General features: G+C 36.7%; 1 long non-coding RNA gene across 2 annotated transcripts in view; it reads right to left on the bottom strand.

The window, feature by feature from the left end:
• Positions 1–18,312, bottom strand: part of LOC107312880 (uncharacterized) — a 345,732-nt gene that overhangs the window by 260,319 nt on the left and 67,101 nt on the right. Inside the window, exons 1-2 of one of the 2 annotated variants that reach the window (XR_014945185.1) lie at positions 15,208–15,330; positions 8,759–8,844 (exon numbers count right to left, since the gene is read on the bottom strand). This is a non-coding gene — a long non-coding RNA (uncharacterized LOC107312880). Of the gene's footprint in view, positions 1–8,758; positions 8,845–15,207; positions 15,331–18,312 lie in introns of those variants that run through there. The other variant, XR_014945184.1, reaches the window with a different exon arrangement.

Here is an 18,312-nt window from a genome sequence, read left to right as displayed (position 1 = left end):
TAAATTCTCTACCTCACACCACTGGGAGGGCAGAGGTAGAGAGAAAAAGGCTGTGCAATGCTGAGCAGCCTGCTGGGATAAACTACCACACAACTGTAGCTTTTTGTATTGTTCAGAAAACAAACTGAATATCAACAGCCTTTCAAAACAACAAGTGCTAAAACTGTCTTGCGCTTCCTTGGGAATGGCCTCTGTCACTAAAGTGTCTAACACAAGAGCATTTGTAGCAATATTCAAAGCTCCGTTTTTCAGTGATAACTTTTTCAGGAAAGCCAACATAATTCTCCATCTAAGATAAGATAGCTGACCATTGTTCCAAATGTTGCATTTCCATATTGTTTGGTCACAAGCAAGAGCCAAAGATAAGCAACACAAAATCAAGTTGTACTGATGTCTAGGAAAGCTTAGTGGTATTCCCCTCGTATTTACCCTTCCCCACTTTTATTTACTTTTCAGTACAAAATGCTATAGAGCATGACATTCAAATACAATATCTTCATTGACAAACATGTGCTACAAGAAAGGCTCTTTAATACAATGGTGCTTACTTACATAATCTTAAGTAATTAAGCAGAGATAGGAACTTACTATTTTCACTTATAATTCAATCATGTAAAAATTATGTCTGCAGTCTGCTTTGAATATTAACAGTAAAATAGAGATAAAACAAGTACTTAAGTAAAAATATTTTCCTGAGCCAAAAAATCTCACTTATTGGTGAAATATAAACAAGTTGGAACAGAAAAGTAACAGCAAAACAGAGTGGTCTGAAGTAATTATATATCCTAGTCTTAATATGCTCACAAGGCTGTCCAATCATTCAACACTTCTCTACAACCATTTAGGAAAAGCATCTCAGAGAAAGTAAAAAAAAAAGCAATGGTATGAAGTACTGAAAGATTATTTATCAATCCTTTAGATTACATGTTAAATACAGATGTTCAGTAGATACTTCTTCTTAATACCATAGATAGCATACTTTGCGTGTATATATCCACACACAGAGAGAAGATGGCAATAGGCATTATTGAGCTAAGAAATTCTTTTTACTAAGGACCTGTTCATACTAACAGAAACCACTATATTAATTCTCCCAATCATCATTTTATAACTTAAAAATACAACCTCATTGTAGAGTATGATGCACACACGTGTTTCAGTGTCTAATGGGTGAGCTGTAGCATCACTGAACACCCAGATTTATTGATAACCAACTGATCAGCCCACAGTTTAAGAACGGAGAGCCTATAAACAATACACCAAAATATACCCAGTACAACATATGGTCATGGGTGCAGAAAGCTGCCATGGAATAACAGGACAAATCACTTCCTTCACACAGAAAGCCTTGCTCTAATGCGGCAGATTTATCAGCAATTTTAAGATAAGAATGTACACTGGCACAAAACTTTGCAGTAAAATCAATTCAAAACATCTGAGGTAGGATTATGAGACTTTATTGATAGTACATAATCCCATACAAGCACACTAATTATGTACTTTCTTTAAAACTGAAGTTAATTTAACAAGGGAATCAAAGAAAGCATCTTTAATTCAACAGAGGTTTACATCTTCAGTGGCAGTGCTACCACAACTACAAAGGTCTGAAGATACAGGCAAAGCAAAGTTAGAAACTAAAAATAGCATTTTATTAGATTAATCTGATTATTTGAAAAAATATAGCCATCACACCTTGTTCCTTCAAGAAGAATATGAAATACACATTTGAAAGTTAAATCATATCTCAGACTAAGCAGGCTAAATTCAATCACATTTTAAATCACAGAATCACAGAATGACCTGGGTTGGTCATTAAACCATTTCATCTTTAAACCATTTCTTTTTCACAGTTCCACAATCAATATGTTACCTTTTCCATTCTTACTATAGAAGGAAACCACCCTGAAATATCTTTTCACTCAGTCCTCCATTACTGTTAGCAACAGCTTCTGCCTTCAGATAAACTATAGAAAACCAAAACAGCTTTCTCATTTTTCACCTAGCTTTCAAATTTCCAGTTGTTATTTCAAACCTGAAGACATCCCATGGAACCAAGAAGCCTGACTGTTTTGTTTCAACTATTACAGTTTGCCTAAAAAATAAATGATATTACTGCTATTGTACATATACTTGCTTAATAAATATACTTAACGTTGAAGGCCCAAAATAAATCTTGTTAAGTCTAAATTAAACAGTTTCAACATACTACAATTTCCTAAATATTGCATGAATCAAATTAGCAATGCATCAAAGAATGGCTCTGAAGAATTCACATCAAGCCTCCCTACTCAAGTCTTTTGCTATTGTGATCTGTAAAACCACCTTTTATGCATTCAATGGGTATTATTTGATAAAAGAATTTTTCTTATCCATTATGGAAAAAGAAAAAAAAAAAGAAAAAAAAAAAAGAAAGAAAAAAGAAAAAAAAAAAGAAGAAGCATCAGACATAAGACTTCAGCAAGAAAGACTTATGTTTAAAAGTAGAAAAAGCTTTCTAATCATAAGAAGAGCAAAGCAGTGTATTATATTCCTTCAAGCAGTGTGAAATCTCCATTGCTGGCATAGTTAGGAACAAATTAGCAATCACTTGACATGAACAGGCATAGCTTGTTCTGCACTGCAAAGGTGAGTTGGGCTAATCAGTCTTGTCCAGATCCCTTGGCATCACTGCTGTTTATTTCTGCACTAGGACTTACTGCTTCAGAACCACTTGCTTATTGACTTCATGTATAATTTGGAGGCAGACTCTAGATAAAGCCTGGAAAATTATTCAGGCCATCCACAAGCTGAACAGAAAAGAAAAATGCTGCTACAGAGCTGTGTCCAACAATGCAAGAAACCCTGAAAAGCAAGAATAATGCAGTTTTTGCATTTATTTTTCACTGAAATTAAAAATAATCATAATAATAATAGCACAGTGTACAGAAAATCTGCCAGTCCCTAAAATAGACAAAAAGGATATAATTATAATCTTCAATTGCTTTTATATCATGCAGAATGTCATGTCACACTCCAAGCAATCCTTCACATAAATTAATTCTGCACTAAGTAAGCATTCAGAATGGAACAAGTCCAACTAAAAGTTGGCTACTTTTCCACATGAAATGGGAGGCTTGAAAATATTAATAGATGGCATTTATGACAAACCTCTTCACAGCTGTTTAACTGTATTTTCTATGACTATAATTAAACTGATCACCAACAGATACATTAACTAGTATACAATAGATCCAAGTCCTTACCACTATTAATAAAAATCACTATGATGACACAAAGTAGAATTAAGTCATAGCAGGGTTGTCATAAAAGTAGTTAGACCGCGAGCCAACTGGAAAGATCATTAATTCAGGATACAGTTTGCCCTTACAAACTGGAAGGGATCAGCAGAAAAATCAAGGTTACCGTGCCAGATTTTTTTTCCCCCTTCTAGTTTAGGGATTCATTACATCAGTAGAAATTCAGAAGGACTTGGGAGAAGCAAGATATAGATGTAATGTCTGGCAATACGACAGACGGGCTCCCAGTTCCCACCAAGTCCAGAACATGGCTAGAAACAGCATTTGGTTGCTGCAGTGTGATAGTAAAGAAACCAAACATTAAGATCATGCTGTTTATATCCACTAAATTTACACTGCAGCCACAGGCAACACTGTTCAGTCTTCCTTACATGTCCTTGTGATATCTTTTAAAAGAGAAAAAAAGAAAAAAAAAAAAAAAAAAGGTACATCGGAGAATCTGGTTCCCAAGTTGTGACAAATTATCTACAGTGGAATTACTTAATTATCTAAATGAGGTCAAACACAGATGAACGTTAAGTACCTCTTCTTCACTTCTGAATACCAGTAGGTCATTTTAATGTTATAATCTTGTGCTTTAGAAAAATATATTAATACTTGGACTTAAAGACCATTTGCACTGGTCTACTGAAATTGCATTGCAGTGTTATATTACTCAATGCTTTAAGGCTTCAAAAATTAAGCAAATCCTGTTATTGAAACCAACACTCAAATCTTGCACAGATACTGATGATATGTCATTAGTCAACTTAATGAAGCATAATAAAAAGCTTTAAATCAATATCCTGAAAAAAAACCAGAACAATAATCACAAAAACTTTTTCATGCAGCAATTAGATCTGTTTGAAGTTTCTGCTTTAAAATACACAGACGTTTGCAGAAAGTTACATATTTGCCAGATGCTGTGCAATTCCGCTGTGTTACTGCAGAGTCAGTTTGAAAAACCCAGTAAAAATAATAGCATAATAACAATTGTCAAAAGGGAAAGGTGTTTGGGATGGTTAAAATAAAGATCGTCATAACTATCTATTGTACTGAAGACTGAATAAGAGTAGGCGAGGCTGAGCCTTATGGAAAAAAAATAGACATACAGAACTGCTACAAATTCTGAATTTTTGAGAGTCCTTTCTCCTTCCAAATCCATTATTAAGTAGATGAGAACTGCAAGGCAAAGCCATCACTATTACCAATTTCTCTAATACACTACAGCATTCATAGGAGAACAAGATATCACAGGCAAATTATAGGTCATATGAAACTGCATTTTTGAAGTCAAAACACAGTAAAAATCTGTGCTGAAGTCAGCAGCTTGGTAGTAAAGCAGAGCATGCTGCAATCGAACGTCTGGATCAATGTAATTGCACCAAGAGAGATGAAAGAAAACTGCATGCACTAAGAGAACCATGCTATAATTTACACAGGTCCCCTTATCTTATTTCCACTGAAGAAAGAAGCAAATTTTCATCAGCTTCAATGGAATTGCTGATGGTCCTAAAATTATCTTGCTGTGTACATCTTAGGACTTCTGCTTTCTACCTTTAATTCTACCTGGTTGATGAGAAGAAACTTCACAGATGCATCATTGGAGCTAGCTACCCTTCAGCAATTTCGAATGAAGGCATTTTGTTCTATTGCCAACCTTTTCTGAAGAAAATGAACACCACTTCAAAGTTATTAAAGGTGAACTGTTCAGCTCCTGTGAAACTCGATAGTATGATGGGGTAAATACTGAGTTAATTGTGACAGGTGACAGTTAAATATGATACCATGCACTTAATGAAATCAAGTAGTTTCAAGATGAGTGGGGACTTTATGGGAGTAGACTACCACTCTAAGAGACAAATGTATATATAAATCCATACGTTTTAAGCAGAACAACTTGCAGTCCCTTATGCTCCAGCATGGAGGCTTGCACTGGGAGGACCTTTCCCAGAGAGACAGAAAACACAAGAAAAACTATAAAGAGAGGGAGCTTTGCCCTGAGGAGGAAGCATAGAGCCCCTGATGAGAGCTGACCCTGACACAGCATGTACAGAGCCAGAAGAGATGGTACAATCTCCCCACACATACAAAGGCAGCCACCAGGGAGCATGACAACAAAGACATGCAAGCAGGGTATAGCATGGCAGTTGGGACAACAGTTCATGCAGGAATGGGGGGCAGGCAGACCACTTAAACTCTGCTGGGAGCAGCACAGACCATTGGACAAAGTGGCAAAATGGGCATTAGCTACCAAAAAGTATTTTATCACAAAATGGGGGAATTTCTAGGACTTTCCAGTGCTAGAAAAAGCACCACACCTTACCCTGAAGGGAGGGAAGCCAAAGTGAGAAGTCAGCCTAGGAATGTATTAACTCATTCCACTTTCATTCTCTTTCTGTTTTTAAGCTCTAAATTACTGGGAGGTGTAATAGTGGGAAGGTATAACAAACAAAGCACTGGTCAAACACAGTATCCAAGACACATGACAAATGAAAAGGAAGGAATATTAAACAATGAACTAATCACTCTTCACACTCACCTGCCATCCAGATGTACCAATACATGTAATATCCCAATATTAATTTCCTATTGTGTCAGAGAGATGCTTCCATTAAGTTTCCCTTTTCTATTTTAAAAAAGTTGTGAATACTCACAGCTGTGACTGTTAAAAGTCCAGTTCCCAGTTTTCCATACAAAAGTAGTTGTGAACATCCATTTTAATTTACTCTCAAGTAATCCTTCAAATTGAATAGTAGTTTTTGTCATTCAGGTTTATGCCCTGCTCCCTCTCTCAGGTATTCAAGGGTGGTTATCAATATTCCTGCTTCCTTTAAAATATCTTCCTCGACATAACCCAAATTCATGCTAACCTTTCCTTCACTGCATTACACTGGTGGTTCATCTAACCACCAGCCATATCTGTTACCCTCTGGCACCCAAGAATTGCATTAGACACTTCAAGTGAAGGTCAGTTCCCCTGAGTCACATTAAATGGTTTTTGGTTTTAAGGTACATCCTGTCCGATAAGGCACATAGAAAGCATCAAAACATATTTCTAATAAGGATCAACTCAGATGATTAAACATTAGCCTTTGTACAGCTTGCAGTCCATCATTTTGACACATAAGCAAAAAATAAAAATAAAAAGAGAAAGATGGTTACAAGCAAACAAGTCCACTCCCTTATCTCTTTTCCACCCTTTTGTACACACACAGTGAATAACCCATTACACCTATTATCCAGCCATCAACAATAGGGCAGTACAACAGAGGCTTAGATTTACAGTACAGTTGCAGTCCAAACTGTTTAAAGCAATCAAACGGGAGGATGAAGCAAAAACTAACAGAAATTTCGCTTCTATTATGTCCCCTCTAACAGAAATGATTGTTCCCATGGAACATTTTCCACCAAATACTCCAAAACTAAGACTAAAAACAAGGAGGAAACTTACCAGGTTATTTTTTTTGAAGCTGTTTTCTACACTTTACTGAGCAGCAGAAAGGGGGGAATGCAGACTTGAAGGCAGGAAGAATGAGGTTATCCCCCCTATCTTCCTGTAGATTGTGTGCTGAGAACAGATTTTCACTACTCTTGCTTTATGCATTTTTACACCATTCCTCTATAGTCAAACATCCAGGATCCAACAAACATCTTAAACCAATACGGCAAGCAGGTAGAGGTTACGAACAGCTGGTAAGCCTTGATACCTCCTCAAAAATATACCTTCTGTAACTATTTGAGGTGATATCAACCTTTACCTACCCATAAATACCATTTATCCATAAATAAATGTGGTTCTGAATCCATGTTGCCACCCAGCAAATGAAATCAGCCAAATGGTCTCTTCCCAGAGCACACTACCAGAAACAGCGGTGCTACTTGACTAGAGCAAAATGGTTAGGAGCATACCTAACACTTAATTTTGCCACTATGCATTTTCCTTGTGAAAAAATGATTTTTGGTTATTTCTTCTTCTAAAAGACAGAAAGCCAAAATCAGGTATTGTTATTTTGAAGGGCTTGTTGTTGTTGTTGTTAAATCATTTGTCGCTATTTTTTGAGAAATCATACTTAAATACCACACGCGCCAGAGAGTTTTAAAGCCTATATTCCTGGTATCTCATGCAAGCATAGAAAATCTGCTCAGAATAGATCATACTTCACTTTATCTTCTTGCACGTGTGGATAGCTGATTGATGAAGTACAAAGGAGAGAAGTAATTGTTCCATTGGCTGCTTTTTTGTGAGCAGATGGCTGTTCAGATTCTTCTGGTTAACTTGGAAAAAAGGGAATGTAAATTCAAACTGCATAAATCTAATTACAATGCAAAAACCTATTTTCAAAACATGCATACATGGAACAATAGTTTTATCTGTGGAAGTGCTGATTTTAACTGTTTGAGTAACTAATACGTAGCAGAAGGAAAAACAAAGGGGAACATTAGAGTCATAGCACTGTCACTAGCAAAGTAGTTAGAGTATTTCTCTGCCAATAAAGCTGTCATCTGTATGGGTTAAACTGTCTTTTCCTCAGTTCTGCCTTGTAAAGGCCAGCAAATCTGATCTAAGCAGACTCACGGCTTAGTTACAGCAAGCTAGAGAGCGGACTAGTCCAATACAGCCAGGGAAAGAAATGTGTTCACTCCATGGAGAACAAGGCAACTTTTACTAGTGAGCTCTATAGCCCTTTTTATGGCACCATTAAGCATGGGTAAGTGTATATCCTATGATAGCAATCTCCTGCAAGCAAGTCCTAATTTACTTTATTCAACATGAATGAGATACAGCACTGAGTAGGAAATAGATTTAGTAGCTCAAATCAATGAAAAGTTACTCCTTCATATTTCTGACCTTTCAACTACAGTCTGGAAACCTGAAGGTCCACAGTTACTAAAACAAATTCAAACAGATTTACATCAGAATCTTGACTCACATCATTGTCAACACATCCACAGCCGAAGTTCAGCAATCAGAGTCTGAACCAAATCTCAGTCAGAATTCCAAATCAATCCACCAAATCCAATCCAAAATTATGACTCCATCCAGACCATACATTTGCCAATATAGTCCAGCTGCTGTCATTTTACACAAGAGCACATAAAACTTTTTTTTTTTTTGCTCATTAAGCTCAATTAAGAACTAGCAGATAAGATCTACAAATTAGAGTATCAACTGAAGCAGCATTTCCCATTTTTTAAAGGTTGTCAAAAGGTATTTTTTAAGAGATCACAGGAATTCAAAAGGTAGACAATAACTGGTGTCAAAACCATTATTAGGAAAAAATATATATAGTCATAAAAGCATTTAGCTCCTCTTTCATCCACTTTTCTCTTGCAAGCTTACTACACATTTGCATCAGTTCTTCAAGTTCAAAGAACAAGTGAAAAGGCATAAAAATATCGCACTGGAATCAACTGCCCAGACACTGAGAAACAGCATTCCTTCAGCTATAAATTGACCAAAAAAATAGTATTTACTCTACTTTTCTTCTGAAGTCTTCCTGTAGGAATTCACTGGTTCTGGCAAAACACCCATCCATAAGAATTCCTCTGATCCAGATGAAGTCTCCTATCACAAGAAGAAAGAATATAAATGGGAAAAAAAAAAAATTAAAAAATAGGCACTCCATCTAAAACAATTTGTACTTATAAGAGCTTAGAAAAGTCACCTGCTTATATAAACACAAATTACAGAAATAAACTGAAGAATTTATTTGTTCTGTTATTATTTTTAGCCTTTCAGTCTCAAAAACATTTATTCACAACCTTTCTAACCTTGGCTTCCACTCAGTGTTTTAAATTAACTTCTACAATGATAAAAATTTTTATCTGTAATGAAGAATTTTAGTACATTTACCTGCAAATGAAACACTGTTCAACATAAATAGACCAAAAATTGTTATACAGGAATTACTGGAACAACTTACAGCAAATACCATAAAAGTGCAATATAACCCTTTGACACTAATTTTATAGACTTGAGGAAAAAAAAAAAAAAAATTGAACAAGATTACATGTTTAAAAAACAGAGATGGTGTCTCCTTTACAAAGAATTTATAGGCAGAGCACTTGCAAAACTTTAAGGCGAATCAAGTTTTTTAAATAAAAAGGAAATAGAGAAATACTCATTACTTTTTTTTAAGAAAGAAAAATTCCACTACTATGATCCCATAAAACTGCCACTGAATTGCTCCAGATAATCACACTTCCATAAAAGACTACCGAGATTAAGAGTCAAGCCATACTGAAGCCGTTTATTAGAAACAGACTTCAGATATAACAATAGTTACAGCTTCAAACACAGAGGAAACACAATTAAAGCACTGAAGTTTAAGTGATACAACTTATTACTTTGGAGCATCAGCAGCAAAGCAATTTGTTCTAAAATCTTCAGCAAGTATGTTTTCATCACATTCAGTAACAGCATTCAACAGAAATTAACCTTTGCCACTGAAATGTTCTGCTTTCACACAATTATACTAATAGAGCTGCTTAAGCTATGTGAATTTACACTTGAAGTATTAAAAGCTAAGTATTCTGCTCAGTAGAAGTCATAGTGATTTTCTTTTATGCATAAATCCTCAATATTTACATGCCCACCTGTGTGAGAATATCAACATAACACAATCCCCATTTCCATTTCCTTCTGAACATTTAGCTGCCTCTAAATATAGCATTCCAGCAATTTTTAGATGTTTGCAAGTAAAAGTAGTTAATTACATAGATTTACAGGTCCACGCTGTTTGTGGTATTACATTAAACAATTACTTTAGCAAAGAGGTTAAGTCTTGGAGATGAGATTCTAACTGCATCTGCTTAATATGGCTCAGAAAGAACTTGCTACACCCCCTTCTGAGACTAATAAAGCTAAGTGGGGAACACAGGTGGGTGAAATTGGAGCATAATGAAGACTGAGGGGCAGGGAGGCATATCAGGTGAAACAAATGATGAGTAAGGATCCTTACAGGTTCATCAGCCATGGCTTGATACAGTTTGCAGTGGGTCAGAGTACTTTTTTCATGTTTTTCATATGTTCGCCTTGCTTTCACAAGCCGGTGGAACTAGGCTTGTCTTCCCTGGAGTCTGCACAAATGTCCCTCCTGCTGAAGCATGCTGCCTAAGACTTGAATCTCTCATTAGCCTCTCTAACAACAAACCACAACAATGCACACAAAAGGATATGTGATAAATGGATGTAATATCATTTTTTCCTAAATTTTTACAGGGAGCCATATAGCTTTCAACTCCATAGAAGAACTACCATCAAACTGGATGTACCAACTGTGGTACAGTACTTTACTTTTCACCTTTTTGCTCATGTGCATTCATGCTATGCATCTGAAAAGCAGTCTCCATCCAGTGGCTCAAAGTACATGCTTTTTTTAATTGAATGAGATATTCATTAAACCCTTCCACAGTACTAATGAGAAACAAACCATTTTGCCTTATAGTTTTTAAGGTCTATATTTTTTTTGCTCTTAGGTTTTGACCCATTGTGACACTATTAATATTGATTTTGTAGTTAAACATATCAAAACTCAAGCTGCGAGCTTGAGAAACAGAGCGTTCCACAGTTTGCAGTGCACTGTAGACAAAGGGGGACAAAGAAAAGCAAGTAAGGCTTTATTTTGATGGAACATTTCACAAAGATGACAAGGCGCATCTTCTCATCTCCCGCATGGATTTCTGCCAACCTGTCACAGTCCAAATAAAGACATCCTTCATGCTCCAAAGTCTGGAGCCATGTCCATTAGTCTTGATACAAAATTTAGCATGTCAAGGCTTGAGTTACTGGCATGCTTTCATTTTATTTTAAGGAAAAAATATCAGGCACATCTCAGTGACCATGATAGCCTCTGTATTCAAACTCTGTATTAAAAAGGACAGAGACCAGGTGTGGAAAATGTCAGTGCAAGATGGAAGTTATGAGCATGTCAATAAGAGGAGAAATAGTGAAGTTTTACAGCCTGGATTGTAATGGTTATTACCATAGACAGCTGTAATAAAAATGAGGCTGATACATCATAGCTCTGTATGATAGGGCTGCTTGCTTCTAGAAAGATAAACTGGTGTGAAAAAAGCTTTAAGTTCTATCTGGGAAAAAAAATAAAAAATAAAAAATAAACAACAAACATGAACAGAAAACCCCAGCACAATACACATGTATGATACAAGGGACTATGTCTTACTAATTCCTCCATTTTCATTTTTCTTGTCTGCAGCTGCTATATCTAAAGCTCATTTACTGTTTTGAAAACTGTCAGCTTCCAGGACAGGTGAGATGATGTACAAGTGTATGGCACCTGTGAAATCAGTTAATTTTTATGGATCTTTAGATTAGTTGGGAAATAATATGCTAGCAAAAGTTCTGTCTTGGTTGTACAGCCTTGAGCCAGGGATAAAGTTATTAATTATGCTAAAATGATTAGCTTAGTGGTCAGACTTTTAACTATAGAAAGTGGAAACGTATTACTAAGCAAAGCAGTACATTCAGCCTTACTACTGCTCAGATTTAGCAGTACCATTACACACATCACAATCAATGTGATCAATGTTCTGTAAGCAGGAAAGTAATTAACATCAGTATTTACAGATTGCAGTGAAATTTTGTAATTTTAACACAAAGGACCAAACCTACTTGATGATAATGAAGTCAACAGTACCAAAACAGGGACTGTGCAGTACCAACGATCTTACTGAGATATTTTGTGTAATTCACTTATTCTTTCTGCTGCATTTACTATCTTGTATTTTCATGAGGAAATAGGGAAATAATTTTTTTAAAAAGTTAAAGAAATTATATGGGGGAAAAAAAGGAACAAACACCAAAAACTAAAATCAACCAACCAACCGAAAGAACAGAGCTCTGAAAAACATGTCTATAATTCCAGGAAAATAAGGAGTTGGTACAGACATCTTCTCTTTCTTACCCCCTGTCCTCAGGACAAGAACTCAGCGCACCTCAGCCCAACACGAGTAATGCATTTTTGTCATCTCCCATGACATAGCTGGCTCTTGGCCCATGGATCGTGATCAGGATGCAGTAGAGCACTGCATGGTTGGCAGTTTTACAGCTGTGGACCTTTGAAGCTATTGCTCCAAGTTTTTCTTAAAAATTCAAAGTTCAAGGAGGCAACAGTGGTTGGCAAAAGCAGAACGCTTTTGTATGTGACAAAAATAACAGATGATAGCCGGAAAAGCATCACATATTGTGTATTACTTCATGCACAATGCTGGCAATTAAAAGAAAATAATAATTCAGAGTCTCCAGGACTCTGGAAAAAAAAAAAAAGAAAAAAAAAAAAAAACATTAAAAAAAAAAGTTACAGCTTTCAATGGGAAGCAATTTTTAGATCACACAAAAATGCTACATGTGAAGTCATAACCCGACACTCTGAATTAGTTTCCATCTTCATGAAGGGAAATGCATGAAGAAAAGCAGATAATACTAATACCAGTCACTATTACCTCTCCTGTAGAAATTATACATTTTACACTGAAGAAACGTTACTTACACTTATATCCATCCTTCACATTAATGTGCTCCAAGTGAAGTAGAATGGTCCACATCAAGTAGAGTTTAGGAGATGGCAAGAACTGAATGTTTTCCTGCTTTGCCCTAAAACTGGGCAAGTCACATATTTTTAACATAGATTTAAGGGAATATACACATGCTTAATTTTTCAATTATTTCCTTATTCTGATGTATGATAGTTCATGTCTGGGACTTGACAGGAAAAATCACAAGATTTTTTCCAGTGTCTGACAGACCCACTTTGGCAATGCATGGAGCATATGGAAAAACCCTAAAAATATGCCAGCTTATTTAAATGTTATGAATTACACTCTGACATAAATGGTTCCTACTCTCTTTGTGGCATCTGTCAACAGATCACATTCACTTCAGAAGTATCTCCTTGCTTCAAAACTGAACTCAGTTCAAAACTGACTTAATTGTTCAGTGATCAGAGAGCAGTCCACCCTTAATAGCCACAAAAGAGCAGCAACAATTGCTTTGGTGTGATGAGCTAGCCTTCCTCTCTACATTAATTAAGGATTTGGAAGAGTATATGTTTATTGAGACCTCTGCGGTCCTAGTAAAATAGATTATGAATGAGCAGAAATATTTTGCATAACTATTTCTTATTGCACAGTATTTCTCTACATCAAACATCATGTATGATTTATTGCATATGGCTAATAGACATTTTATGGACACCTGACAGTTTAGGCTTTTGTGTACCAAGAAGAGTCACCAAAAGCTATAAAAATAGAACAAAAATGAAATGTAAGCTTTTTTAGGAGAGACCAGATGTAATGGGAAATCTCATAGCAGAACATCTGTATGTATTACCAATCACTACTGGATCAAACTGAAACTGGGCCCTCTGTTCTATGATTTGAGATGGCTGTGATTCTACCCACTGGCAAGGGTGCCTCCGCCTCTCCTGACAGTTCACAGTGAAAGCATATTGAAGCAGTTTAGAAATGTTTTTTCAGCTGCCCGATTTGCTCCTCTGAGATGGACAGGATTTCAGTCTGTGTGGCATCTTTCAGAAAATATACTGTATTGATTCCCTGCATAACCTGGCCTTGAAAGTAGCTGCAGTTTGCTGGAAACACTTCCTAGAATCAGTTAAGTGGCTGGCATTTGTCTCCTTTAAATTAAAGGAAAATTAATCAAGGCAAATTCAAACCAGCTCTGCCTGCCAAGGAATTTCAGAAAGCTGACATCTCTAAAAGAATCCAAATGGGCAACAGTGATGGCAGAACTTTGACTGGAACCCAAACAAGTTTTATAGCAACAAGGATGTGTAGATAAGAAAGACAGTTGAAGAATAACTAAAGGATGTCACTCTTCAGTAGGGCATGTATTTTTCCATCAGGTGCTCAGAGCCCACCCTGACCTTGAGTATCTTCAGGGATGGGGCACCACTGCTTCTCTGGGTAACCTGTGCCAGTGCCTCACCACTCTAATTGTAAAAAACTTCTTCCTTATTATCCAATCCAAACATCCCTTCTTTCAGTTTGAAACCATGTCTGCTTGTTCTGTCACAACAGACCCTGGTAAAGAGTCTGTTACATTACTCCCAGTCAGATTATTCCTTAATCTGATTGCACAGTAAATATTTAATGACTTCACTTTACAGGTTTTTCTATACATACCTTTCATATGTTTATGTTAAAGGGAAGTTATGCATGAGTTATTAAATGTACAGATCACATATACTTTGTAAGGACTCTGTATTTAACATTCCTCTTTTAAATGACCACGTATGTGAAAATAAGTGTGTCAGTTTTCATAGCTATGGATTTCAAAACAGGCTAACACAATTATTTCTCTCATATCTCCTTAGAGTATCACTGAAACTGCTTACACAGCATTTAGCATCTCCAGCAAGTATGGCATCAGCCATAGAACTGTAAACAGTACTTGTAAATATAAGATGATGAAGCAGAGATTCTTCCAGTTTCAGTAACTTCAGGTTTACCCCTATTATGATATATAGCTATTGCATGCAATAAACAAGCAGAAAGCATGATTAACTTTTCAGCTTGCATAATGTAAGACACAGCTAGTTGCAGAAAACCATGCTGGCTACTAAGCAGATCTATTTTCTTTTACAGCTGGAACTGGTGATGGATGTTGGTGTCTTGAAAAACAAGGCTAGAAAACTAGATTCACAGTTCTCCAGCTGAGGAAGTTTATTATCTGGCTCTGACATAACAAAAAGGAATTGCAGACCAAACAAAATATATTTTAAAACCTGTAGTAGAATATATGTATTTGTGTTGGTCTAAAATAGGGTCATTACATTTCTCCCTGCATCCCAGTGGCCAATAAGCAATACATTAAATGTGTTTCATGAAAGATATTCCTCATATAGATTCACACATATACTGGCAAATCAAAAAGAATGGGTAAACTCACCTGATGCTCATGAAAAGTAAACATTCCATTGTCTAATGCATGAATTCACTTTTCACAGAATCACAGAATTGTAGGGGTTGGAAGGGACCTCCAGAGATCATCAAGTCCAACATAGAGGCACCTGGGGAACAGAAGTAGGTTGGGATGAGGGTTGGCCCCCTCACCAAGCTGGGACCTGCTGCCATTCCTCCTCTCAAGCTGGCTCTCTTGGTTTGACTATGGCAAGGGAGAGGGTCCATCACAGTCTGGGAGTGCTATCTCTGCATCTTTCTTGCAGAGAGTTACACCAGCAGTCAATCTCACACTTGCACTCTCATATGGTCTTTAATCTCTCTACCTTCTCTCTAAGCTCCACCACCAGGCTGAGCAGCTCATCCACATATCCACACCTCACACAGGTGGCATCCTTCCCATCCTCCCCCAGCAGTAGCAGGCTCTGGTACTCCCTACAGCCAGAGACCTGAACTGCCACATTTTTTAGCAGCCCTCCATCTGGGCTGCCACAGACTTCTTGAGGCAAGCCCATCATCTAGTAAAGACCACATCTGAAGCTGTAGCTTCAGGGACTGTCAGTAGAGCTGGTCTTGTAAGCAACTGTACTGTCACAAGTCCCACCTCCCACACCTACAGCAGCAGTGATGTGTGGGCAGGGAGGGCTGTGCTCACACTCAGACTTCTCTCCCTGTTATCAATGGACAGTGACGCCCTTTTCAGCTTGATTCTGACAGTGGCCATCTTAAACTCTGAAACATGAGACTGAAATTCTGTATTTTATAATGTTAGTGTGACAAGTAGAACATTTCAGCCCAAGGACTGTTTGAAGATGTTCAGCTGCATGTTCTGTGGATCTTTTTTCTTACATTTTTCCTAGACAATAAAATCTCCTTCCAAAATTATCTGTGGCTGAATATTTTTATTTAAAAATAGAACACTTATTGGAAATTATTAATTTAATTTCACAGGAAATTGGCTTGATAAACCTGTCCTTTTCAGAGTGTTTGCTGTGAGTCATCATATCAAGTTGTGTCCCTTAGTTAATTTTCTTAAATTAAAGTAATTCTATGAAACTATTACACTCGTTTAGAACTGATTAGAAATCAATGTGATTAGAAATCAAGGTGTTTAAAATGGCTCCTCTAACTTTTTATTCCATTTTATTTACCTAATTGCAGGGTTTTTCTTATATTTTCTCTCAAACTGATGCCTCAGCTAAAAACATTTACCGAGTATTTTTAATGTCTAAAACCTGTCAACAATTAAGAAGCATTCTACTAACTTACTATGCATTTGTACAGCTACTTAGTCTTGCAGCCTTAGAAGCAGTTCCAGTTCATCTGTTTCATTTACATATGTATGTATACCACATGACTTACAGAGCAGTAGGTTATGGCTTTCCAATTCCCTGAAATGAACAATCGCTCATAATAAAAGCAAAGTCCTCACATGAAAACCATGCCCCAGTGTTCAAGGAATTCAAAGAAGTAAATCTTGCTGTTTCACAGAAATGGCTGCAGTGCCCTAATCATGGTATTTTATGATTGAGGCCTTGAACTACCAAAGTTCTTAGGTATGTGCTTAACTTTTAATTCAACAGAAGTGTTCACCTGTTTGAAATACTTAAATACTTTGATGAATTGTGAACAAGCAATGAAAGAAAGAGACAATAAAATGTACTTATGTAATAAATACTCTGAAGCTTATTTCAATAAGTTGTTTCATCCACTTTCTTTGCAGTTACAGCCATCAGAGGCTGCAAGTGTACTTGGATTTGTTTGTGCTGATAGAGAAGCCAAAGCACTTAAATCAGCTTCCTCTTCTTCCCCCTCTTCCCTTCCTCAGGGATAGGCAGATCTGTCCTGTCTCTTGCTCTGCAAAGCCAGCCATCTATCTTGAGACACCTTTGCTCACTTCACCTGTTCTATGAAACACCTGAGAGAATACATGATTAAGAATCAAAAGTGAAGTTCTGGCCCCTTACAATGCTTCAGTAAAGCTAATCATGACACAGGAAAACGTTATCATAACACACCAACTAGGACATCTGTCTAATTAAACCAAAATTCCCAGGTAGTTTTTCCAAACAAACAGCAGAATACAAAAGTATTTCACATATTCCCTCAGAGTTGTACCTTTCTCCTAAGAATAAACTCCCCATCTGCAGTGAACTCTGCCTTTGTGTTCCTCTCTCTTTTCTTTCACTTTCTACATCCATGTGAAACTCTTCCATTTATCAAAAAAATTTACTGGTGTTCAAAGTAAATAGGCTTGATCTTACCTCTTTCATCTTGATTTTGGCTTTCATTTTGACTTACCTACTTTATTCTCATGTGTCACTTTAGATTAATTTGTTATGCTAAGTACTTGCCAAATAAATAATGAGCTTTCAAATGAGCCCATATGTAATAAGGCAAGGATTCAATTATTCCTAACACCATTAACATTTTACTACTGTATCAGTGCCTTGGCTGAAAACACCTTTAGGATTTCCAAGAGTTTCAGTATCTTACTTTTGAACCATTGCTACTGCTAAGACATTAACATCTAATGATCTTTAACGATGACAGAGAGGGCAACCAGACATTCTATATGTCCCATATTTCAGTTTCAAACCATCAGAAAATTATCAGAGAGTTCCTGTCAACTGCTAAAAGCTACTATTATGAAGAGAAGACAGATAATCAAGAGTCTAAAATTATGTGAAGAGGGATTTTTTTTTTTTCTTTTCTTAAGCAATAAATGCCTCTTAGTTAATTTTGTTTCCTATCTATTTTGGTGATTCTATCATTCTAATTTTCCTTAAAACCAACACTTGTGTGAGAGCTTCAGGTCAAGTTATTAGATGTAGGTAGGGCCTCAGTGTGTGGAAAACTGCATGAATTAATTGTACTCTAACTTCTGCAGAGATGATAGACCAAGGAGACAGAAGTACAAGCAAATGAGGTCATATCACACAACTAGCCAACGTGGAAAAACAATTCATGCTTCCTACTCCCAGCCCCTGAAGGTGGCTTTTCCACAGTGTGAATGTTAGATACTAGGAGGAAGTTTTTAACTCAGAGGGTAGTGACACACTGGAACAGGTTGCTCAGGGAGGTTGTGAATGCC

The sequence above is a fragment of the Coturnix japonica genome, chromosome 4, assembly GCF_054131305.1.
Source record: "Coturnix japonica strain WE chromosome 4, WE-NBRP24, whole genome shotgun sequence".
In the NCBI taxonomy this organism is placed as follows: Eukaryota; Metazoa; Chordata; class Aves; order Galliformes; family Phasianidae; genus Coturnix; species Coturnix japonica.
This window is presented reverse-complemented; position numbering and strand designations above follow the sequence as displayed.